Source organism: Ischnura elegans, chromosome 5, assembly GCF_921293095.1.
Source record: "Ischnura elegans chromosome 5, ioIscEleg1.1, whole genome shotgun sequence".
NCBI classification, from domain to species: domain Eukaryota; kingdom Metazoa; phylum Arthropoda; class Insecta; order Odonata; family Coenagrionidae; genus Ischnura; species Ischnura elegans.
This window is the reverse complement of record NC_060250.1, coordinates 70502018-70529397: the sequence shown is the minus strand read 5'-3', so window position 1 is coordinate 70529397 and position 27380 is coordinate 70502018. Positions and strand designations below refer to the sequence as shown.

At 37.7% G+C, this 27380-nt stretch overlaps 1 protein-coding gene across 1 annotated transcript in view; it reads right to left on the bottom strand.

Annotated features, from left to right (window-relative positions):
* LOC124159038 (T-box transcription factor TBX20-like) overlaps positions 1-27380 on the bottom strand; it is a 123245-nt gene that overhangs the window by 14324 nt on the left and 81541 nt on the right. The window lies entirely within an intron of this gene.

Below are 27380 nucleotides of genomic sequence, written 5' to 3'. Positions count from 1 at the left end.
TGTCAAGTTGCACTTACATCGAAGTGTAGTTTTATTTGATGGCTAAGCATGCCTGCCTTTTCTGCCTCCCTCACCTCGTCCTCACACCTGTCTTCTCCGTAATTTCTCACTTCCAATTTCCTTCCGTGCCCGCGCCCCTCCCACCACCTTGCCGGCTCCGATCTTTTTACCCCATCGGAAGAAAAAAACCCTTTCCCACGCAAGCCGTCCACGGACCACTTTGGTCACTCAACAACGAACCCTCACTCGACACGCCTCCCGCCCCTGACCCTATAGCTTCTCTTTCTTTTCGCAATCTAATCACTGACCTCCACGCCTTTCTCTCTTTCTCGCCAGTGTGACTTGCCGTTAATGTCCCTTTCACATGCTTTCCACTCTTCCCGTTTTCCTCACACCGAAAATACACACGCGGGCGATATACGGTAGTGCGCTCGAAATAAATTGGGTGCGAGGCTGCCTGGTGGGGTGGAGAATGGGTTCGCAAACTCGCCACATCCTCTATCAGTTGAACCTCTCACTCACAGTCAGCGAGAATGAATATTCGGGTTTTATACCGGCTTCATGTCTCCAGACGTTTCGAAGAACGACTTGCTCTTCTTCCTCAGGGATTCTTATGAAGATGAAGAGCAACTCCTTGTTTCCTCCCTTATTATAAATATTTCTCCCTAGATATCCTTTCTCTCTTGACGACACATTGATATAATAATAATAATTTCATTTGCCATACTAGGCTATCCATGTGAGTCCAATTCTGGTAGTTGAAGTATATCAACCCACCCCCACAAGATAATGGGATGTCTGTATTGATTAAACCTAAGGATCGATTGCGGATAAAGTGGAACAGTCTCTGTAAAACAATACACTGTAACTATATATTTTTCCATTATTTAACGTTTTTGCACAAATAATATTTACAGAAAAGTTTCTCGGGTTTTCCACCGGTTAATTTCTTCGTGTCTCCCGACGTTTGGAGGAGCGACTTGCTCTTTATCGTCAGAGGATCTAATGAATGAAATTCAGAAGATCCCCTGAAGATGAACAGCAAGTCCCTGCTCGAAACGCCAGGAGTCATGAAGTCAATTACCCGCTAGAAAACCGTGAGTCCTTTCTGCATTTGATTCCGGGAAAATCTAAGATCGTACCCCTCTCACTCAGTGGATGATTTGGACAGTTGAGGATAGAGTTCTTTTAGTGATGGAAAAATCGATTTAGATTAAAATTGGAAATCGATTTTAAACAGTCAAAGATCGAGAAAATCGAGATCGAGTCTTGATCCTCGAGCTTCGATCTAAACTCGATTTTTCAACTTCGATCTTTGCCATTTAGTTTGATCCCAGCAGCGTCACTACCTGCCATGATAGCGTCATCCGTCCAATGCGAAAGACTTTACTCTAAGGTCGGTAAAATTGGAAAGGCACGCCCGCGATCATCATGAAAGCATCTCAACCAGTTGATCTTCTTCAAAAATTTTAATGAAGCCTAATGGTTCCCTGCGGTGATCTCAAAAATTTAATTTGTGTGCATTTGTAAATTTTTCCTTCTAGTAATTAAAACATTTATACCATGTAGATTTTTTGGGGAATTTTTTCTGCTACCAATGTGTTTATTTTGAGAGTTTTTGGAATGAATAATAAACATGTTGTTCGTACAAACTGTATTTTTATTAAAAAAAAGGACCGTCGAGTTTTTAATTTTTAAAGAGATTAATCGATCTTTTGCTTCAAAATTCGATTCCTGTTGAAAATTTGAGCCTTTCATTTTGATTAAAAATCGACTGCTTGAAAAATCGATATTTTTCCATTACTAAGTCTATCCCTCACCTATTCACAGGATCGTATTTTCGTAAGTTCGTATTTTCATTCATAGGATCGTACACTTAGACCCGAAATCGCGCCGTTGAAATGATTTGGTTGATGAAAGAGAAAGATAAGTTACGAAAAGGAAAATTTTCATTCGGCTATTCTTTCAGAAGTTAAAAAAATACTAACAAAACGCGGAAGATACCACCCACTTCTCATTAGTTGATGACGTCATCGGAGTTCCGGTTCATCGTCTCGTTCAGGGAGAACCTATTATTAAGCAAATGGAAGGTCAGATGATTGCAAACAATAAAGAATCATGCGAGGCCGATGCAAGGAGGAGAGGAGTAGCTGCGAACCGCTCCGTAGGAGTGCTTGACGTCATAAAATTTTTATCGAAATAGTTAAGTCCGTCTATTTTTAGGCCGCGAATGGCTGGAGAGTAGCCAACGGATTGTAAAAATGGAAAAATACGGGTTTCTTTTTCTTTTAAATCTATACTTAATCATCACAAAATAAATTAATAATAAAACGTTATTGTACTTTTCCACACGATTTAATTAATACGACCGGTTTCGTCGCAGAGGCGACATCATCAGGTACATAATCCGTTATAATAACAGTTATTTTGTATAATAAAATAACTGTTAAAAAATGTACAAAATAACTGTTATTATAACGGATTATGTACCTGATGATGTCGCCTCTGCGACGAAACCGGTCGTATTAATTAAATCGTGTGGAAAAGTACAATAACGTTTTATTATTAAGAATGGATTTTCACAAAGTAAAGCCAGAAACAATCAAGTTTACAAAATAAATTTCCTATGAGCCCACTTTACAATTTTTGCACCAAAGTACAGGATTCTCCGTAGGCTTCAGTCGTAAATGTTTCTTTCTAATGGAAGCCAAATATAATCATACATTTATACGTACTATTTTTTATCAAATAACTTTTTTTTCTAGTTATCGATCAAATATTAAATTGATAGTTTTATTGTGTTTTTGTCCATGTTCATCATTAAAAGCGTTTCATTTAGTAGATAAAATTATTCATATCATTATACCATTTTTAGCTTTACCTAAACCAGAATATACTGCGTACCAGAAAAAAAACAAGTGAGAACAACAGGCTACTTGTTCCTCTTTCTGTTTATCCTCTGATTTACCTCTGTTAGCACCTCCTGCTCATTCAAGAACTGCTGAGAACAAGATTCCTTTCCCCTTGTTATTTTTTATGCCCCTTCTCGTGTTGTGGGCATTCACTTGAAGTCTGCATGAACTTGTTAGGTTATCTTCCCACACGTTAAATTACATCTTTGCCTTTTAGATCATGCAACCTGTGCATGAAGAAGTGGTAATAATATATAAATGCTCACGAAAAGGCGTGTCTTTCCGTCCAAACCTATTAAACTTCATGAGTACATTATGTGGGTATTTGCGTGCTTCTGAAGGTGAAAGAAGGAATGGTGCATAAAGATATAAGATTGGGCTACATCGATCTACACCTCTTGGTATGCCTAACTATGGTTGATCAGCTACAACTACCGATTCTATTACTGAAAACTTTCCGGGTAATTATCTCATAGCAAAAAAGAATTGTGCCAATTAACGTCTTTGCGCGGTGGATTATCATAGATAACGTGAATCTGACGGATTCACATGGATGAGTTAGAATTTTGTTATTACGTAAAATTTGTTAAAAACTTTTTTAGTGGTGGGATGAACTTCATTAAATGAGTGAAATTATTGATTTCACAAAATGTACCAATTTTATCAAAGTATCATGATTTTAGGTATTGATAATTTGAAATATTTAAATACTGACACGTGAATTCATTCGCATGAATTTCCATGATAAAAAATTTCCTCGACTAGGAATCGAACCACGGACCTTTAGCTATCCGAGCCACTGCGCTGACCAGAACTGAACTGCGCAGTGGCCCGGAAAGTCTAAGATCCCTTGTTGGGTCCCGGTTAATTACCATCCACTTAAACAGAAAAAATGCATATATTGGTCATAATTGAAATATCTTGAGAATACTTGGCGCGGTGAGTTTGTCATTGCATCTATTTCATCAGGATATTTTCGTGAAGATATATTTTATTGGCATAGTTTTGTGATATGGATTAGATACATGAATTTAGGGATGGTTGGGATGCAATGGAATTTGCGTACCTAATTTTTTCTTCGGGATGATGCTCATGATAGGAATACCGCGATACGACATGATGGTAACACTAAAAATAATTCACCTAAACGATTTTTACTATCATCAAAATCTCACCTACTAACCTCTACAACTTGCAGGATTATATGAATGCATGGCGACAATGCCATCATCATTTATAACTTTTGTTACCTGCTAATCGAATATCTTATAATGGTCATAACTCCATATGATTGATATGTTAAGAACACTTCGCCATTTTGCCATCCGAAACAAATTAATTCTTCTAATTCTATTTGCATGAACATGCGAAATACGGACAATCCGCCGAATTTTCCATTTTACTCTGCAAATGATGTTTATTCACGTCATAGTTTGAATGGCCATACATGAAAAAGGCCAAAATACTCTTTTTGATGCAACATCAACTACCATTGGAAAGTTTTCCACCATCATTTTTTCGGTTTCCTATTTCACTCAAATTATATTCGACTCTAGAAATTTTCTCTTTGAGATAGTCAATTTTTTTTTACTTTCATTGGTATGATATAGGGTTGATCATGGCATTCATCATTCATCATACGCCACCATATCATATATAGTATGTGATATCTAGAAATGACTAAATTTATTACTGTGGGGTTATCGAAATATGTAAATAAATTTTAAGCTCATATTATTGTATCATCAACTGCGGTCGAGCAACATAAGAGATGTTCGAACGACATGCGTAAGTCTCGTTGCATGTTTTAGGTTGCTTGATATGAACATCATCTGCGATTGAATACTATTAACATCAATAATTAGATTTTCTTTTTCCTCTTATCTTGACCTCATTTAATAAATGATAAAATAATTCCTGGAGTATAGGTCATAAATATAATGCAAAAACGTTTTTAGCCAATGGAAAAAGAAATTTCACGAGAAAAATTAATTAATTTAATAATTTGAGAAAAAGACTTTTCAAAGAAATGTTCACATATCTAAATCAATTAACAGCTGTATTGAAAAAACAGACATTGAAAACCTTAGCAAAATTTATTTTGATTTAATCAATAAAAATTAATGTTAAATAGGTTTGGTAATAGCTTATTTACCTACTATCAATAAACAAATATGTGCAAAATTAAGGTATGTCAAAATATTTGTGTATTCTCTTCTTATTTGTTTATTATATTATTGTAAAAAAACTCTTTGCAACATTTATTTATGCAAAAATATTGTATATTATTGTATTTTATTGTGTTCTCTCGTTTTCATTCATAGCTCTGATGAAGGTTTTAATAAATTGAGACTTGGGCTAACAACTTTTTTGCATCATATATATGACCTATGCTCCAGGAATTATTTTATCATTAATAACATCAATATCATGTCAGCGATAAAAAGCAAATTAGGAGCAGTTTATTGGCGAGGATTTCCAATCATTTATGCATTTATTTTGCAAAATATGAATCACGCCTGAAACTTTACATTTTTTGAGCCTCCTTAAAGTTTATGCTTTTGTTTTCTTCTTGCGCGGACAATTCGAGGGGATGGTGATTATTTAGAGACGCAATTATTCTCGTAAATCGAAAAGAGAGGAGAGATTCCCTGGAGAAAAGGCGTGCGAAAAAAGCTGAAGGCGATAGAGGTCAGTGGAAAACAATGGCGAAGGGTGCTGCCGCGTGCGCTTGATCCTGAATCACACCCACTTTTCCATCGGAGCCGCTCCTTCACGGAGATAGTCGGTGAGATCAGATATAAAAACGCCAGTGGCGTTGAAAACCTTTTGGTCGAGGCGAGTGGATAAATCACCGGGTGTGCCGGGTAAAAGGGTGCTAGCGTGCCATTATAAAAAAAAAGAAACAGGAAAATCGCCACCAGTCGACGCCACTTAGTAAAATAATGACAAGCCGCTCCTGTGGCCGGTTCAAGAGTTCTCCTTACCCTGCCACGTAATCTTGTTTTCAAGAGCAACAAACGGAAGAAAATACGTTTATTTTTGAGTCGGCGCGACGGAGTGTTTAGAAACAGTGGATTTTTTTTATAATATTGATATTTTTCTTATTTTAGATCTAAATTGAATGAATAATTCCATGAAATTTTTTGTTATTGTCATTCACAGAGAATTGGGAACGTATATTTTTGAGTCGGCGCGACGGAGTGTTTAGAAAGTGGATTTTTTTTATGATATTGATATTTTTCTTATTTTAGATCTAAATTGAATGAATAATTCCATGAATTTTTTTGTTATTGTCAACCGCAGAGAATTGATAACGTTTATTTTTGAGTCGGCGCGACGGAGTGTTCAGAAACAGTGGATTTTTTTTATAATATTGATATTTTTCATATTTTACATCTAAATTGAATGAGTAATTCCATGAAATGTTTTTTTGTTGTCAATCACGGAGAATTGAGAATTTTTAAAAGTAGCTATCTGAACGTATTTCCTTTTGTCCGTGTTGATTTTTTATTCCTTTTTTTCATCGAAATTTGCAATTTAGTCTTTAAATTCGATCCCCTCCATTAGCTAGTCTTGTGTGAGCGAGGCATTGACGTTTCATTGCGTTCAATTTCCTTTTGAAGATATTTTTTTTGGAGTATTTCTTCACGAGTCCATTTCTGTGCTCTCCTTTTTGAGGTCAGGTTTCTAATTCTATGGATTTATTTTCCTTACTCGACCATTCACCATCAGCTATCTACCATTCATTCTGGTGTCATTTTCCGGTGTCCTCCGGCTCCTCCACTAAACCTTTAATGCTATTTGATCAAACCGCTGCCTAGACATAATGTATTTTGTCTAGTTATTCTTCAAAACTTAACGCAACTAAACGTTTGAAGGCTTGACACCAAAATATCGTTTTAGCCCTCACGAGTCAAATCTCCGTTACTGAATGAAATATGAGTCGAAGCTTGATATGAGCAACGAGTCGTCCTATGTTCTAAGTGGATATTAAATATCCTCAGTAGAAAAAATTAACTAAAGGCAATCGATTATTTACTAAATGCTATCTCTGGTCAATAATTTCTCTAAGTCGATACTCATCCCGCCATAATACTTAAAGAGTTGCCTCGCACCAAAATTCGCGCTCTGTTGTTCCCTTGCATTCCAATTTAAGCTTGATAATGCTATTATTTCCATTTATTTTCAAGTCGTGAAAGCCTTAGTCCATTAAAAAAATATTTTAATTGAATAGTGTTGCTAGGTGCCATCTGACATATACATGGTAAAGTTTGACATTTTTCCATTATAGGTACCCAGAATGTTTTGACGAGCGAGCACTATTTATTTATTTTATTTTATCTATTTCACACACCACCGAAAACAGCACTGTTTGGCCTTTACATCGGGGTTGATAACATTTAACAATCACATTTGTGTTGTTTATAGTAAGTTGAAAATTTCATCTCAGTAAAAAATGGAATTTACTCGTGAGAATTTTCATGCGATGATTTACTACGACTTTCGACTTGGATTTTCTCAAAAACAGTTCATCAATCAACTCAGTTCGGCTTTTGGCTTCAGAATGGTACATCACAAATTTTTTCCAGAAGTATTTGAAGAAATATGAAAGACAACCAGCAACATAGGAATATTCTTCACCATGACAATGCGAGCCCTCACACATCGGCCCAAAAACTAAATATTTAAACGGTTAAAACATTGAATTGATGGGCGATCCACCGTACGGACCTAATTTGTCACCCATTGACTTCTTTTTGTTTACGTCCGTGAAAAAAATTGCGTGATTAACGATTTTCGACGCCAGAAGAGGCTGTTGATGCGCTCAAAATGCACGTTTTAGAGATACCTCAAAAATTAGTTCAAACGTAAGCAAAGTTGTATCGATTATCGCGGAGAATATTTTGAAAAGCAATAAAAATATTTTCAATGAAAAATATTTGGTTTTATTTATAATTCCGGTTACATAAACATCAGCCCTCGCATCGCGTGAGTTGATTATGTTAACTTTGGGCCACGATGGTCTTCGGATCGGTCTTAGAATTTTAAGAAAGCGTGCCACGTCAACACTATAATGATCATTATCATGCTGATACAGTTTCTATAAATTGGTAGAAATGTCTTAGCTGACCGTATCAATCGGCTGAAATCATGAACCCGAGGGAGATTTCTTCAACAGGTAATGCCGTGATTTTTGATAGTGTCTGGCCCAAACAACTCGTTGCCGCTTTCGTATTCCGTAGTATAACAATGTCATGTTTGTGGCTTCCGGGGCCTGTCGATCATATCGAATCTGTTATTCACTCTTCAATTCATCTCCTGAGAAGGTGTATATCCCAGTTTCAAAGCTCGGTGGGCCCGCAGACTAATTCGAATGTTTATTTTATTTTCCTCCCCGTCATCGATTCTCTTTTTCGCTTTGATTCCCAGCTCCTAGAGTCATTCTCCGGATCTAAGACCTTATTCGTGACTCGGAAGAGTTAGAAAGTGTTCTCGGGGCCGTAATAGCGCGCTCCCAGCGTTGGGAATCGATCAAGTTAGGTTCATAGGTGGTAAAACGAGGGTTCTGAGTGCCTCACTTCGACGCCCATCACCTCGGGAAAAGGGGTATTCGTGCGATAATAAGGGTCTCGTTACCAACCCCCGACGATGCTGAGGTGCCTCGAAATATTGTGTCTCATTGTGTGGTTCTATGGAGCGTTAACAGCGGTAAGTCATTAGCGCCTGGGAGTTAAACGGAGGCCAAAAAAAAAAAATTCAAGCGGGTTTGGGGGCGGTGAGGTAATTTTTCAATCGCACGCGGTTAACTTTGGAGGTCGACACGTGAAGTGTTTTTTATAAGGGCTATGTTTTAACGTCTCTTGAACGAGGCATATCACCATAAATAAGGGAAATAATTCACCATAAATAAGGGAAGTAATTCACCCTAAAAAGGCTCCCAACCCGCAATATTTCAAGTATGCTTACGTAATGAAGTGAGTCATGGACAATGCCAGCCGTGTAGAAATCTAGGGTAGAGGTCTTCGAAATTTGGTGCAACAGAACAATGGTGAGGATCAAATGGATCGACTGAGTTAGAAATGAGGAAGTCTTAAGATTAAATGGAGAGAAGGGAGGCCTCATGAAAATCTTGACAAGAAGGCGGAACAACCTCATAGGTTGAGACATGATAGGCAGATGAAGACAATCGTCAAGGGACAAGTAGATGATCAGAACAGAAAAGGAAGACCTCGAATGAAATATATGGAACAGGTAAAGAAAGATATGAAAGAGAAAAAATACGTTGGTGTGAAAAGATTTGCAGATAGGACAATTGAGTGGAGAGCTGCGTCAAACCAATCTTAGGATTGTTGACCTGTGATGATGATGCTGAAAGGCTCATTTGGTTGGTGCTTGTAAATTAAGAAATTAATTGCTTGCAATTTTTATGATCCTCACATGTCTTTATATATTTCCACGTACCACGAAAACAGCTGGCAACCGCACTTATATCGAAGATCCCAACAATTAACTACTGTAATAGCACGAACACCGATGATCTTGTAACTTACCCAGGTGGGACTCGGACCCGAAGCCTTTGGATTAACAGGCGAGTATGATCTGTACGTGAAGTCTATGGTGTATTTGAGGTTTGTAAATTTACAAGAAAAAATCTATCCAAGAGAAGCAAAACACTAGACGAGGTGATAAAGACGAGCTTAAAGCTATTTACTAGACTTAACCGAGCTTGGAGGCAGTCAGGGGTTGAATGATAACGAATGCGTGTTTGCGTAAAATTCAAGGGCAATGAACGGCAAAGCATGACGAATTTTCTGCAAATACTTAATGTCAGAATTTTTTTTAACTTTGGATGCAGCAGTACATTAACCCTCAATTACATTGGAATTTGAGATCTTTATGTCCGAATAGGTATGGTTTTCCACTGCGCCACTGCAACTATAACCCATTGTGAGAAGTTGCATGTCAAGTGTATCTGCTTTCTTAGTAGAGTGCTTTCGGACAGTGTCCTCTATCATTACCTCGCATTCTCCTCCTTGCCAATATTTTCATGATTTGCTTTAAATCTTGGCCCACATATTTCTCACAGCTGACTATTTTAATTGCCATTATTAACTATCGAAACCAGAGGCCATGATTGCGTGGAGAGCGGTAACAAGTATGTAGTTGTTTTTAAAAAGTTTCAGCCACGAATGACGAAATATTTAATTATTTTACGTATATAGTCTGCCATATTCGTTCTCTGTCTTAGCAATGTGCAGAGGCAGTCACTCACTTGGCGATTTATCACGAAGTTTGGTTAGGATAGGTGAGGCTAGAGCTCACCCCAAACCAAGCCACAGGTGTGTGAATATCACGCATTCAAGGTGGAGGCCCAGTTCCTTTCCTTGGGCACTTTGAGGATTTTGTTTGGGGTGTCCAAAGGCTTCTATCGGTACCTGAACGCGGAACCCATCAATCAACAACCAAAGGCCACCTACTAGGCTACATCGCTCCCCTTGAAGGCAGTACTTAGTGGCAACTGTTGGTTAAATATCACGCTTTGCTGTAGTTTGGTCAAGGTATGATATTTAGAGGTGATGATCGATAGCTGAGGTCATTGGGAGTGGGTGGCAATAATCCGGTCACCACACCAATCTGAGCCCGATGTTTCACCAAGTATGGATATAACACTTCTAGGCGAGTTTTGCGATCAGAAATCACGATCAACCAATTCAAATTATTTTTGGGCGTTATTGAGAGTTTTATTTGATTTCTCTTACGATTGCCGCTTTAATTTTTTTGGAGAGAATTTATTAGAATTGTGACCTATTGGTAAATTTTTTTTCTCAAATTCCAATTAAAGGAAATTTTCCCTTGGATTTAGCAATTTCCTAAGTATTCATTTATATTCTTAGGAACAATAGATTTCCTGAAAATACTTGTTCTCAAAATGAAGGTTAGAACTTTCATATTCAATCAAAAACAATTTAAGTGCAAAATGCTAACTAATGTGCTATTCGCAGAAAAAACAATAATGACCTGAGTTACTAGAGTATGATTATGAGTAAAACTATCTTCCAAAGGTAGTTAATATTATTTTTACGTAATATTTCTTTGATCGAGGTCGCAGGAGAAGATGAAACTCGGCAAAGAATTGGCCACAGTCAACCTTAGATAGTAAGAAAGCTCCAAAAATGCCTTTTCGGCTTATCTTATTGGAAAAAAATCTCATGATCGGTAACGTCTGGCCATATTTTTTTACTCTTTTCGATGAAAATGAGAGTGAACTCGAATTACAAAAAAAAATTAACCGTGGAAGTGATTCGATTTCCAGATATCTTCCAGGGACGTCTGATTTGCTATTTTATCTCGCAAATTCTGTACTCAGTAAATGCATGTTATCGTGAATTGAATTGGAGATTCGAACAATCAAGAGAAAGAATCGCAAATTTTTCGATGAAATTACAATTTTTGAGCTAAAAATGGGCATGCGAATATCCCCAAAGCGTTGCTTGGGGAGATTGGTGGAAAACAATTTCGGTTTCTCCTTGATCAAGAAAGCTCATGATAAGTGAGCAATATTCGCAAAGTCATTAGGAGTGACTTAATAATATGCTATCGATGGTGAGAATGAATTTGACGATATTGACGATTTTGCGATTACTCTTACAATATCGATATAGCGTTCATGTCCAACAGCAATCCATTAGGTCGTGTAATGATTTCGTGAACACCGATTGACCTGTCATCCAAATTCTCCTTTTTTTGCCAATCGAGTTTATTGCGCATCATTATATTCATTAAATTAAATGCCTGTACTTTCACTTCCATATCGATTTGCGAAACGATGCAATTTCCGTAAACAGTGGGAATCTAAAAAATATTTCTTTGGGTGAGAAATCAAGAAAATCAATAAAAATTAAGCGAATACCCCGTGCATTATTCGCGTAAGTGGCAAATTTCATTCCAAAATGACTTTTTTAGAGAGAAGTTGTTACTTGGCTTTCGCAAATCCCCTTGGTTTATTATACATTGCGTATCCTATTAACAATCGTTTTAACGTAATTCTGTGAATATGAAACGCGGTTGAGGGCATGATTGTTTTTAACAATTTGAGTTTAGATTTGATAATCACCTAGTTCCTGGGCAAAATTTAATTTCAAATTCACCGATTGCTGTTACCTCTTCTGTTTGATCGTCTGTTACATCTTAGTAATGACCTGAAAATGTTGAAATCTGTAGAGGTTTTAATAAATACTGTGTGGAATATAGCAAAGTTTATTTTTGATTTCATCACCTATTGAGTATCTAATTTGGGGATGCATGAGATATACGAGAACTTAGATGAGTGATTAAGGTATTACTCTGACTAATTTCGTCCATTTCTTTGTTTGGTCTCGGTAGATGAATACCTTGCACTGAATGACAGAAAACACGACACTTTAATGCGTGAAACCATCACTTGAAGCTCGTATTACAACTCATTCTGAGTATTTTTTTTTTAATTTGTAATTATGTTTTTTCGCTAAGTTCGGAATACCAAAAGTTTGACATGAAACTGGGGAAGCGAATGTAGTCTTTCCTCTAATCTGCCTAGAACCTACAAGCAGAAGTTCTCTGACTCATCTTCAAACCGTTTGCATAGCGCTATATAGCCAACACTATTGTGGCTATACATTTGAAAAGTACTATTTGAAAAGTTCTAATACTATCAACGATCTAGTCGCTTCATTTGTGGGCAAAAACTCTGAGGATAGCAATTGTATTTGGAAAGTGCGGCTGTCAGTATCATTTACGTCATGAAGTAAAGGTAGGAAAGAAAGGAGTGACACTCGGAATCGGTATTAACCTGCCCTTAATGAAAGGAGCCACCACCTAACGCCCCATCTCACGGACTTATTATAACATTTGAAGTGTTCCTCACTCAACAAAGAAAACTTCTGAAAACCTTAGGCAAGCCGTGGGAAAATATATTTTTTAATTCATTTCTGCCAAATTTCACCCCAAACTTACGTGGTGGTAAGCTTACACACTAACCTGATCCTTGCGCCATGCAGTATGTTTTTTTCTGTTTCTTTTTTCCCTTCTCCATCCCCTATGATAAAATTACGGAACACGCAAGAATTCAAAATAACTACAAGGTTTTAAATGAATTAATACGAACATTTTGCTATTATAAATAAATATATTATTTACTATATCTGCGACCGGATTAGACTTATTAGGTCGTGCTCAGGCTAATTACATCATTTTCAGCTGGCACAATCAACTGCCTGGCTGTTCCATAATTAATTTTTACATAAGCTCCGTTTACACTTTAAGGCGTCACCTCCAGTGGTGCACTTGACGTATTGGGTCGTATTTAATTGTGGAATAGCTTAGTTAATTTCACTAAGTAGCGGCTGAAACCATTTAAAGGAATTAGGAAAAATTGAGGTCGGCCAGCTACCGTTTCAGCTATTAACCCAGTGAATTTCATGAAAATTGTCTCTTCTCTATCAACCATTGCACGATTTGGCAATATAATTGGATCATTCATCATCCCACTCATCTTCTTAAGATAACATTCACGAGTGTTTTTCTGTCATTCGATGATAAATTTGAGTTTCTTTTCTAAGCCTATAATTGGCCACAACGTGTTCGCTGATTTAACGTGTGAGAAACCAAAATGATGATTTTTATTACGTTAATTATTTTTCATTTGGACAATTTTAAATTTCAATCTTTAGTCATTTTCCTACTTATTGTGATTAGATAATAAAATAGCATTTTCTCTTAGGAGAAATATTCCGACAGAAATTTATGAAAAAAATCAATGTAAATGGAAAAGCATTGCTTGAAATACACAAACTCAGTCGTTCATACATCATGACATTGGTAACCTGAAGAGGTAGCTACTACCATTAAGCGTTTTTTTGAAACTGCTGTAAATGCTTTTTCGATCATATCTGTCGTTGAGTAATTCGTTACTTTTATATCGAGCCCTTTCAACTTGAATTGTAATAATTGCCATCTTGGAATTATATCCAGAAAATCGATCGATGCGATTATAAGGTCAGTCTGTTTCCAGTCGTGATAATTTCCTTCTATCAACTACTGGTCCTTACAATCAGTTATTATGAAGCAATGTGTTGGGAGTTGTCAACAGATTGTGTTACAGTTATTTGAAAAAATTATGGTGTTTGGTGGGATATTATCTTACTCCAGATAAGACCGAAAGGAGTGAAACGATGGCGCACCCAATATAATGTTATCAATCGAGTAAATTGGATAAATTTCAAGGGTTTGAATAATCTGATGGTGTTTTTTAATTTCAGATAAGTCGCCAGGTCAAATTTCAAGGCATGAATAAAAGTTTTATGTTAAGGTATATCATCAGTCAATCTTCATAGGACTATCACTTCGAGACACTTGAGGTTCTTATTTTCGCCAACCACTTCAAATCCAGTTTTCAACGCAGCAGTGATATTACAAAGAGATTGCTTTAGTTTTCAAAGAGAGCAATGCATGCACTTTTTTGATTTTATACACTTGGACATTTTTTCCTCTTCTTATCGCGTGGTTTCGTAATTCTGATGATTTTTTTTTCAAATCAATTACTAGAGAAAATTCATTATGAGATACAGGGCGATCAATTGAATCGTATTATCGGCAATGAAATGCTAAATCTGAAAATTGTTTCAGTACAAGGGCTGGGGTTTTTTTTCTCTATCAAGGCGTGAATGTCAATCAGCGAGGGCGTTGATTTCAGATTACGGGGAGCCCGTTTTTTCAGCCGTATCCTAATGTAATTTTAATTATCGCCGTCGTTTTAAAATGATCTCCATGAAGTAGGGTTAATAAAGATCGCCTTCTTTTCTGATACTGGCTATTTTTTGATATGCTCAACCATTTACAGAGTTAAGTTTATGATTTTTCATAACCTTATCGATCAAAGTGTATTACATATCATATTTTGAAATACCCTAAAATAATCGAATGGTTAGGGCGCTGAATTAACAATTTCTCACATCACAAAAAGCTTTTTGTCACTCATTAAAAATATTGTATACAATATTTTACTAAATATTGAAACGTGGTCGCATATTTTTAATTGATGATGAAAATACAGAGAGAAAGAAACATTTTTTTATCATTAAAATCTGCCAAAAAAATTATAATCTGAACTATCCTATTATTTTGGAAAACAAAAATTGCACTCTACCAGATTACAAAAAAAGAGACTGGTAATTCAATTAAATGCTAGTCACTCAACCGGTTTTAATGTTGATTGAAATTCTTTAAGATAGGTAGCTGAAACATATTTTAATGGATTGTGTAGGTAAAATGTGGGGAAAAGTTTCAGGCCTTTATTGATAAAATAAAAATAAGGATACAAATTCAATAAAACTACGTAAATGAGAACCAAAATTGCTTGTCAGAAAGACATTTTCTTTATCGAATCTACATAGGGTGAATCGGAGCACGTTTACGCGGATTTTTTTCAACAAATTTTCTTACGTTTTAGCTTAAGAAATTTTGGGCATTGTGGTTTAATAAAGCAGTTCATGAAATAAAAATTATACGCATTCAGTCGTTGGCTATTTGCGTTATTAGCTGTAAAAAAATGTTTTTAGGTCCAAGTCTGTTGCATACACTTGGCCCATTCAGGGGGCAGGTTGACACGACCCCAGACCGACGCTTGCTCAAAATCGTGCAAGAAAAGCCCCTATGAAGCAGCATTCGCATTAAATGACTTAAGGCGCGCCAGTTTTAGTATCTCTGTTTGGAAAAAATGCACTGCGTAAACGTACTGCATGCGTAAACGCACCACGGTGAGCCCTACACATTCGGGTTTAATGTCTTGCGTCAAGCACCTTCTGAGAAACAACAGTTTTTGTTTTGTTATCAGGCGCAAGATGAAGCGGATGAAGCTAAATAAATATAGCGAAGCAAAGCAGTGACGCAGCGAGGGGAGGTTTTGGGGGATAAACCCCCCCCCCCCCCAAGAGCTTAGAGAACTTTTTTATGAAAGATTATGTTATTAATATTAGGGGGACAGATGACTAACAAACAAAACATATTTAACTATTCACACAGCCACAAAACCCACTATTTTGAACCATTTATCTTAAAAAATGTCTGGGGGAAGTGCCCCCACACTTCCCGCTCACCTTAGCGAGTTTTCTATACCCTACAGACCCGTGGTATTAGCTGCACCCAAAACCCCCTATCCTAGCTACGCACTTGAAGCGAAGGAAGAAATACAGAGGATGGTTTATCAACTCGTGAACATAGCACGCTAAATTGACCATGAGAAAATCATGGGTTTTCATTAGCACATGAGCACAAACAACACAAAAACTGAAAGAATGACCATGCGATTTTTTAATCGTTATCACGAATGCAACACGAATTGTAAATTGAATACGTTTTAGCTCAAAAGGGCATATGAGTTGAGATCATGGAATCTACGGAATGAGGACTTCCTAACCTTTGAATTTTCCTTTGAGTAAAGTTGCGTGAATCACATTCATCACCAATTTTTTTAATGACCAAACACGTTCCGTTGGATAGTTATGGTTGGTTTAGGCTTCGAAAGATCATGAGCACAGAAACTACATTTATCTGTAAATCGTGCCTTGGTAAGCCAGGTACGTCCAAGGACTTAAAATATTCAGATAGATATTTGGTGATTTCGTCTTCGTTTGTTACACATTTAAAAGATCGAATCCATGCAGAGTACGAACTATTTGAATTTACCTCGTTTTAGTCATCCACATCTTCGTTCTTGCTCGCTAAATCAACCATCTTTGTTTCTTTTGGTGATCAATCATATTCTGGAACTCTTTGTTGATGAGCTCACTGAAACTTATTTGCAATCATTCCAAGGAAATGAGTTAAAACTACCTGATTCCTCGGCAGGAACACGGACATTACCGTTTGTCAACAATTGCTTGGAGATTTGTTTACAAACACGGTAGTGAAGTGTCAACTCGAGCTGGGCCACGGCTGGGCTTACAATCAGCTCGAATTAAATTTTAAAAATGTAATTTCAATTTAATTAATATTTTGAATATATTTAGTAATTAAAATGTTACATTACACGCCTACATTTCTTAGATAACAGTGAGTGCTTGTAATTTAATATGAACTTAATATAATAGCAATAAAGCTCAAATTGATTCTACGTTTTAGTTAGAAAACGTTTGTATGTGAAAAAGAAAAGGGCTGTTTTTAGGGTTTTCCCGGCAATTATTCGATTTTTTCTCGCCGTAAGAACCATCCTTGGACTTCAACGAACATTTAAAAAAAAGAATTGGCCAAATTGGTCCAGGCGTTGTTGAGTTATGCGCTTACCAACACATTTTGCGATTCATTTTTATATATAAGAGAAGATATGTAAAATCGTATATTCAATTATATATAATTTTGGAATAGTGCAACTACCTTTTATGTCAACATATCGAACTTCCATTATATCACGCCTGCGTTGGTTGACTTAATTGAAAATAGTATAAGAATTTCTCTTTAAAAATTGTGGTGAGATTCCATACCACAAATACATATGATATGTGTTCTTGAAGTCAGGGCATTCCAGCCGAAAGGTAGATCATATCGTCATAAGGGTTCCATGCCATACAAGTCAGAATGGACTATATGCGCCTCATTGTGCTCGCTAATAGTTGAGTTTCCGTCGTTGACAAGTATTTAAAAAAAATAATCTCATAATGCTCCAAGTTGCTACTCGCAATGAAAAAAATAAGGAAATGGAAAAAGAAGAAAAATCATAAAAACTGTAAAAAAGAAAATTTTTCTGATCTGATTTTCAGTGTACCAATTTTTTCAAATGTTTTCAGTTTAGTGTTTCAGTTTCTTTTAGCACGAACGACACACCACGCAAACATTTGCGCATAATATTTATTGTTATTGTAAACTGGCTGGTGGTCGTGAACTTGGGAACTGAATGACGTGCGGACCCTCAAATATTAGAGATATTATATTCGGAAGTGACAAATTATGAATTTCATGTAGCTTAACATATAGAGCCGTATTTATCTCGTGAAGCAAGTGCGCCATTCAATCCCCTCATATTAAGCCATAAATATTACGTGCGCGGTGAAATGCAGCCGAACTGACGACATGAAAACTTGGAAAAAATACGTCACCGTTGATAAGACTCGATTACGATAAGAAAGCGGGTGGACGGTGAGTTGGGGTTGAAGTGTGAGGCGTTAAGAGAGTAGGGTGGTGGGGCGGAAATGGTGTGAGACAGTACGTGAAGACGGGAGGGAGGGGATCTAGGAGGAGGCGGCGACCCCAATTATCGCTACGAGCCAAAGATTTCAATCTTGTCCCCCACACTCCGCCTCGTGTTCCAAAGGGGGCAACCCTTTTTCCAGTTACCCGAACGCCCTCCCCCCCGATTCCCTTTTTTCAGCATAACCCGGTGTTTTACTCTCTGATCTGCTCTCCAGCAATTAGGCCGCGAGTTAACTGGCTCCCTTCTGTTCTCTACCTCATTCACTCCATCGGTGGTAAGTTTTTATCGTACTTGGACCGGAATCCAAAAACGACTTAGTGAAAACAGGACGAGAAATTTAAAAAATGTTATTTTTTTATTAAAATCTGTCACCAAAATTCATAATTTGAAGTAGCCTATTATTTTGGTGAACACAAACTGCACCCTACCAAATTACATTAACATTGAATGGTAACTCGAGCACGTGCTCTTACTTTAGCTAGGTACCCAAAAAACATTTATGTCGATTTATATTCTAGTCAGCCTCTCAATGAAAAAAATTCTGGTTCCACTTACCAAGGGCAGCAAAGTCGGTTACAGTATGGTGATCACTGTGCTTTTTAATGAAGCCTTGACCTTTATTTTTCTTCCCAAATAACATCATTACAGTATTTATTTCTTCCCAACGAAATCTGAGGTACGTGTCAATTCAGCCATACGTCGGGGAACAAGGCAAAATACGACCGGCAGAAATCTTTAGTGAGGTTTTCACCTTGTATCCATTGGCCTTTCCTACCTCCATGTTTCTTTACATTCCTGTTATTTCCCCTCTCACCCCACCAAAGTTCTAACGTCTAATTGGCCGGAGAGGAGCTGCTGAATTCGCGGGTATTGAGGAGGTGTAAGCGAAATTTGGAGATAGAATGCCCTACTGCTCCCGTACACTGGTCATCAGTACTACAAAATGTGAACCTTCCTTCACTTTCCCTTGGATTTCTGATTGGGTACGTCACGGATTCATCAAGTGGGCGCCATGCATAGGATTTTCCAGTAATGTGTGAGTGAATCAATCATCATCACGGATCAACAATTCCTAAGTTTGAATGTAACAAGTGACTTTGTACGCAGTCATTCGCACGGGTGTAAATTTGTATATCATACTTAGCTGGGATACTGGTTAAACCAAATATTTTTTCATGCCAAAATCCATTCCTGATGTATATAAATCCTCAGTTTGGTTTTGACAGAGCTCTCCACTCAATTCTCCCATCAGCTAATCTTTCACACCTACGTACAACGTGTGATCAGTGGCGCCGACTCCATGGGGCCCGAGCCCCCTCTAAAATTTGTTATTGATGTGAGGAAAAATGTGTCAGGCTTGCCGATTTTCCTCGGAGTGTCCAGATATCGAGATTCGAGTTATTAGGGTTCTAATGTTGATCACATGACTCTTCTAAAATGCTTAAAAAAACTTAAAACTCATTACTTATACAATTTTCCAAGGTGAGATCCCCGGTAAGGATCCCCCAATATTTTTTGTAAGTCGGCATCCCTGCGTGTGATCAAAAAAAAAGACCGGACTTATTTTATTATGCGCAAATCATTCAACGGATCGAAACCAAACAAAAAGCGCCAGCTTGGGAAACATCTGACGGCAAAAACGAGAGGTGTTGCTCTTGTTTACGTCGTGTGTTACTTGGCAGCAGCAGTATACGACTTAAACTGTTCGTCGCCGCGTGCAACGGCAGCAAAGAAGGAGCCAGAGGAACGGCGTGTGTGCATGAAAGTTTGTTTCAAACTTGGAAAAAGTGTTACGGAGACATTTGAAATGACTAAGCAAGCCTTTTTTAATGAAGCAATTAGTCAAAGGATAGAGTAAGTATCGTATATACTTACTCTATGGTCAAAGTCATTGTTGTGAGTGGTACAGCCGTTTTAAATAGGACAGAATCTCGACAGATGAAGATTCGCGAACGGGTCGGCCTTCCACATCAACCGTCTCCAACTATGTCAAACTGGTGAACGGTTTGTCGTAGGAACATTGCCGCTTAAATGTTAGGGAGGTAGTCTAAAAAGTGAACATTAGTTTTGATTCCTGTCAGGCATTTTTGATAAACGCTTTGGGCATGACGCGCGTCGCATCAAAATTCGTTCCTTATGATGGCGTTTCCACCACGATAACGCGCCGGCTCAAATGACGACCATGACCGAGTTTTTCTCCAAAACAGAACTTCCGTGATCTCGCGGCCACTCTACTCTCCAGAAGAGTCTCCATCACACTTTATTTTGTTTCCAAAGTCAAAATCAATCTTGAGAAGGCACCAATTCGACTCTATTGCGGACATTAAAATTAATTGTACGGTATGACATGAATAGGATCCTTGAGGTGGCTTACCAGGCAGGGTTGAGAGCTGGAAGAAACATTGGCAAAGGTGTGCCGTCAGTCAAGGCATGTACTTTGAGGGTAATAAGTTTGATTAAGCTGCAGCCGTCGAAATAAACAAGTTATAAAATCATTCCGGTCTTTTTTAATTACACCTTGTATTTATTCTCTTTCACACCCTTCTTTACCTGTTCCATATATTTTATTCGAGGTCTTCCTCTTCCGTTCTTTTCATCTACTTGACCTTCGACGATTGTCTTCATCATGTCTCAGGGTACCTATGGCCTTATAAGGTTGTTCCGTCTTCTTATTAAGGTTTTCGTGTGATTTCTCTTCTCTCCTACTTTTCTTAGGACCTCCTCATTACTAACTCGGTCGATCCATTTGATCATCGTGATTCTTCTGTGGCACCACATTTCAGAGCACTCTACCAATAATTTCTCCGTGGCTTTCATTGTCCGTACCTCACTTCAGATGAGAAGCATAGTCCAAATTTAAGGTTTGAAAAACTGTTTCCTTACTTCTACAAAAAATTTCCCGCAGTAAGTAGATCACGTTTGAAATGCTTGGCTTGCGTTGCGTGCGTTTCTGTAGCTTAAAAATTGTGCGTTTTCGACCTAAGTAATTGGTAAATTTGGCTCTCACTGGCATCCACGGTTATAAATTCGTGACAAATTTTTTCTACGCCCTGAATATGGTTTGGGTAAAACTGAAATTTAACTTTCCTCAGCGTGGTACGAACCCAGGTACTCGGGATGGGAGACTAACAACTTAACAGCCTCACTAACCCGATCTCTGCTTACCGTTCCATCACCCCGAGCGTGTTTCCCCTCGATCCCTCCATCCCAGCGTGGAGGAGGGGCCTCACACCCTGTGCTTTCCCTTTTGAGATTGAGATCGCACGAAGAGAGGAGTGTGGCTGTACGTGACGGGCGATCGTTTCCTTTGGTGTCCAACCGCGAATCGCGTGCTCTATTCAATACCGCTTCCACCACCTCCTTTCCCGAGAAACTTGCGCGTTTGACTTCGATGAGGAGAAATTTCTCGCGTTAAGAGCTGAGATCTCGAACGGAAACGTCTTCAAAGTAACAATTCTCATCCGCACCAAAGCAATGGTACGGAGGGCTGGTTGTAAATGAGCGGCTAAAAACTAATCCTCATTTTCAAATGTTCGTAGTTTTACAAATCCTGTTTTCACACGTGACACAATTCGACGTAAAAAATAAAAGTTAAGCTAGTTTTAGATTTAGATAAGATATTTGTAGTTCAAGGACTCTTGTCCTCTAAGAACAAATACAATTTACTCATACAAATTCATAGAGTAGACTTAAACATAGAATTGATTAAACATAAAATAATGAAATCAACTCAACTTACTCATTTTGAGCGATAAACTAACCGGAAAATTTAACAAAATAGTTCCGTAATACGAAGAAATTGTATCATCTCTACACTACAACAACATTATACAAAGAAAAACATATGATACACAATGTTCCAGTGACAAATCACAGAACCAACGAGCAATAAGTAACGTGAAGAAAAGAACAAACAACCAAAGCTACGTAAGTATCATTGACGGAATCTAAGTTTTCAATTATTCAGCTTGATTAATGATAAAACATAATAAACAAATTGTAATTTCCACTCTTCATTATGTATCTCCACTACCGACAATGGTTTCGACATTCTATATCATTCCTAAGGAGATAAAGCAGACACTCTCTTATGTATTTATACCAGAGCCAAGGTAAAAGGAGGAGGTATATGAAAGTGGCGTGAGGGGGGAAGGGGGAACATTTCACTTACCTCCTCCTCTACCCTGGTTCTGGTATAAATACACGAGATAGTGCCTTTTCAATCACCTTGAAAATGGTGAAGTGTCGGCACCATGGTCGGTAGTGAGTTACACAGGGTGGAGAAAAATTGCGTAGAGAAATTTGAACCCTAGATAGCTGATGCTAGTGGGAACCAAAAATACCAATGATGTTTAAGTCGAAAAGGCACCATTTTAAACGAAAGGAACTTTGCTGTCTCGGGGTCTTCCGTGGCGTACAGAATTTGTGGATTTCTCCATTTTCCGGGTTATCGCCGCGTTTCGTGGTCAGAGGTGACGACAGTTTCGCCATGATTCCACCAGGCGTCTTCAGGTCGTAGTGGTGCTTTCGGTGTTTTTGCCGCGTATATATAGCTCTCCCTCCTCGCGGCCGCGGTGTGGTTGGCCGGTTACCCTTGCTGCTGCGCCGTTTGGTTGGATTTCTAAACATCATCAAAACGCCCAAAAATTTCAAAAGAGAAGACGGATACAATATAACCAACGCCTGGAAGAGAGTGTTTAGAAATCCAACCAATCACGGCGCAGCAGCAAAGGTAACCGGCCAACCACACCGCGGCCGCGAGGAGGGAGAGCTATATATACGCGGCAAAAACACGCGGCGATAACCCGGAAAATGGAGAAAAATACAGGAAGCGCCAAGTGCTCCGATCGGCCGCGAGTTTGCCCCGTTGCCGGATGCTCTGGACAAGTCATGAATACGAATGCTTTGTTTGCCAGAGATCGCGATGTATCCAAGGCAACCGGCAACAGAGAAAAGTCAAGGCCAGTCGGAACTCGTAATGTTTCGGAGAAGATTGTCCGTTGCCTTTTTCTCAGCCCATAGCATACTCTTTGGGCGTTTAATATTAGTCAACGAATGCAACATATCCATCCACGCTTTATTTCAGTGCTTTTGCGATCTTTGTCGCAATGAAAGCTCATAAAATTCTTTTACGGTTTCCTTAGTCAGCCGACCATTCGTGTCGGCAAAATGTAAAAAAAATAAATGGCGTCAGCTGTGTAACAGTCGTTCTAACCTCGTAAAACAACTCATCATCTTTCGCTATCTTTTGATGAAGGAGGAGTGATTTTTTTCCTTCCAGAATGAATGCTATCATATAAATGGTTCTTTTTGTCCGGCTTGCGCGTTAAAGAGCTGATCTTTGGCCGACAAGATGAAATCTCGTCCCATTTAAATACCTTCTCCGTAAATGCGTCAGAAACTCTGTTATGAGGCAAAGATTTTTTGGGACAGCCGTGATTGGTGCTATTTAAAGCATGCAGTGAGAGTAGATGTTTCCATTTTACCCGTCTACTATTCCCATTTCCACAACTAGTACATCTATGGTAGAAACTCTCAGCTTTGACTAGAATTATGATTAATTACAGTTATGAGTAGAATTTATAAATAACTAGAATTCTAGTCAAAACCAGATCTTATATACGGAAAGACTCGAACACGACTGCATGGTAACTCATCAGGCTTGGGTTAACTGCATAAGTCTTCTATCATGGTAACTTAACCTAGTTTCTTGATTAATTTGAATTATCTGTATTCATAGGGAACGCAGGTAGTTATGTATAACAAAGTTACTTGGGTAGGAGTGATGGTAAAGGAACCGGGACGTTGCCGTGAGAGTTGTCGTTTGTGATACTAAGGATTAGAACGAGAACAAAAATAAATATACCTCTGATGTGAAGTGAAATCTTCTTCTAGTACTTTATCAATGGCTTTCCGAGATTTTTTGTAAAACTTATTATTTTTTCCTAAGTAAGCAGAAAGGGCTGCATTGTCCCTGGGTATCATTGATGATGAACTCAAATTAAACGTAGTAATATTACTTTGAGGTTAGTAACTTGGGAGCCATAATACTTAATACTGCTAAGGAATATGTATTCGTCCTAAGTACCTATATGGAATATATATATACTGGTATATATTATTGAAAATGGTATTTCTGTGGATTTACTTAGAGTGACGAAATTATCTAAATGATACAGAGAAGGATTTAAAGCTTAAGACGTTCCATAATAATTATGACTATTGATATCCATTTTTTTCGGCTGCACCGCGTCGATTGTTGCCATTAACAATAGTTTCCTCTGTGATCCTCCTAACGTCTTCAGGTCTATGGTGCTGCTTCATGGTATTGAATAGTCCTAATTCACCTCATTATTAGTCTATCTGACCGTTTGTTGGTTGCCTCTCTAAGCGCCCTCTTAGGAGAGCAACCCCTCTTGGTTCATGTTTTTTTTTGTACTTTGGATCTCAATAGCTTCTTGTCTCAATCTCTTCAACTTGGGGTAAAGATTTTCACTCGATGCAATATTTGCGCCTCCTCGAAGATAATGTTCCCCTGAATAATCACTGGCGAAACTGTTATCAACGACAATAGTGGACGCGGTGCAACCGAAAACAATGGGAAATCATCATTGACTCCGCGGAGACGTGAGAAGTAATGATGAGTGATAATGAAACCACATATGGTAGAATTTAAGTAATTATTTTATTTAATCGAGCTATTGTATGACCTAGTATTCGCATGCTTGTCGAATTTTTATCCACACACGTATTAATATAATTTGGCCATTGTATTAAAGCTGTTATTAACTATTTAAATCCTTTTATTTCTAAGGTATCTATCGCAATTGAACAATTCTATGAATAGATTTCGTCATAACTCAAAAAAATAGGATGATGACATTCAGTTTTTTATCATGATTTTATGCCATGACGCACCATGTATTTTTGTTTTATCAAAACTATTTTATATTCCAGTTCCATTCAACCATTTAACTTCGCTTACACATGTTATGCCATTAGAATATTTACATTTTTTTAAAATTGAGATTCAATTTCCCGAAAATATAGCCTTCAAATCCCATTATTTATTAATTCTCACATTTTATTATTCTTTTACTGACTGCCGGTAAAATATAAAATAAGTGCATTGTTAGAATTTTTCATTGAAATAACATTCACCTTAGTTTCCCAGTAGACTGTCTTGGAAATCAAGGCCGTAGCCAGGGGAGGGATCAAGGGGGATTGATCCCCCCCGAAATGATAAAATTAAATAGATACTTTATGCTCGCTTGGTGCTCACACGACGATATTTTATAGCGGCGCAGGGACATCTAGTAGTCCAATGCGACTGTCAAGTCAATAATTATCTAAGCGAATTCGTAGGTGCAGTGTGTGTAGTTGTAGTGCAGCGAGTGAAATAATAGTGCTGTGATTTAGTAGAGATGTGAGTGACTTATGAGCCTCCTGAGGGACCGCAGAATTGACATCTACACCGAGGAGTTAATTCATTTGGTCGCGGCAAAAAAAAGCTAGAAAGCTAAATTCAATTTTATAATAATATTTTTATATTTTCCTTTAAGGGTTTATAATAAATATGTATATTTAACCGTATACGCTATTTTATTTATCTCATAAAAATAATTTTATGTTTGTCTACTATTCCATAACCCCCCCCCCCCCCCCCCCGAAAATATTTTCTGGCTACGGCCTTGTTGGAAATGTTTCGAAGAACAAACTTAGGATAGCATCTATTATACTTATCCTAATGTTGTAGCGCCCGCACTATGGAGACCTGTGGAGAGTCCAAAATATAAGAATCAATTGCGTACACGTACACACATTAGTGTTGTGCGTCAAATCTTTTCACTTCCCTTCTCTTTCATGCGGCTTCGCGAGGATCAAGAAAAAGATTCGCTGGCTCGTTTGCTCGAGGATCGATATACTCTTGGGTGAGGTGGAAGGGCCAGTTTTTTTTTCAACATAAGAACTCCTGGACACCCATATCTGATTTGCTTCAACGCTTTTATTGGCCACCGTTGGAAGATCATAATCGGTCTCATAAACGAGTGTGTTAATGTTCTCGTGTTTTTTAAAAGGTTCGCCGTTTAGGATCTCCAGCTAAAGGACCCTTCTTCCCCCAACACGCACTTGCGTCTTCTCAAGCCGCCACTTAGCTCAACGATTTTCCGTTTTCTCCGTTGCATATAGCGTTACCCGTCATTACATGACCTTGCGAACGTATTGTAGCGCTAATATCGCTTGCTATGAGTTCATCGAATGGCACTCGTAGCGAGAGAGGATTGGTTTGCATAATTTGTTTAAATGAAGAATTTTTTGCTTCATTTTTTGCTTTTGCAGTGATTGTGAGATTATCAGTTTCTATAAAATTATGCGTTTATTTTTCGAACAACACACCAAAAAATTTCGTGTAATCAATGAAATGATAATTTATTATTCTTGGTTAATGATAATTATAATAATGATTCTATAGAGTCAGTTATGGACGTAGGAGTCGTCACAATAATTTCTTTTTGAGATATTTATTTCGTATTTGAATTAAACATTTCCCTTTGAACGCAGTACATTTACAGTTCGTGTTAGCCTCTGTAATTAATAATTTTGAGCTCCAAATTGTCGAGTAATTCATGGGGTTTGGGGTCATTATAGCATATAGTTTTCACTAGTTCAAACCCTTTGATTTAATTTATATAAACCAACAAATGGGGTGAATATTCATTCAAATCTAGAGGCATCGTAAAACTAAACTGAGTTATATCCGCTTTTTAGTTTTATCTCGTGAATACAGGTAATAATTCAAAATTACCTCAATAAAAGATCGAATTAAAACATAACACTTTAAATACCATTAGAATTACAATATGAATCAACAACTCAAAGTAGGATCATCTGTAAGGGCTGATAGGGCCCCACTTACGTCAGGCTTCCTGAAGTACTATAATTGTTAGCTCCGTTAAGACAATGTGAGTCAACATTCAGGGGCCGTAGCTAGCAAAAAAAACTCCCGGACGTTCTCTTGGAGAAGGGGTAAATTTCAAGTGATTTAATTTAGAGAGGTATTGAAATAAAATAATTATAAAAATTATTGCGACATAGGTTTCGATGATACTACAATGATGTAGTAAAATCGAAACTTTGATTGTTATAAATTTTATAATCGTGGAAAATTGCAAACATTTATTTCGATGTGGAAAAAGTAATTACATTCCATTGGGATTTTATTCGTTTAATAGGGGCTAAGA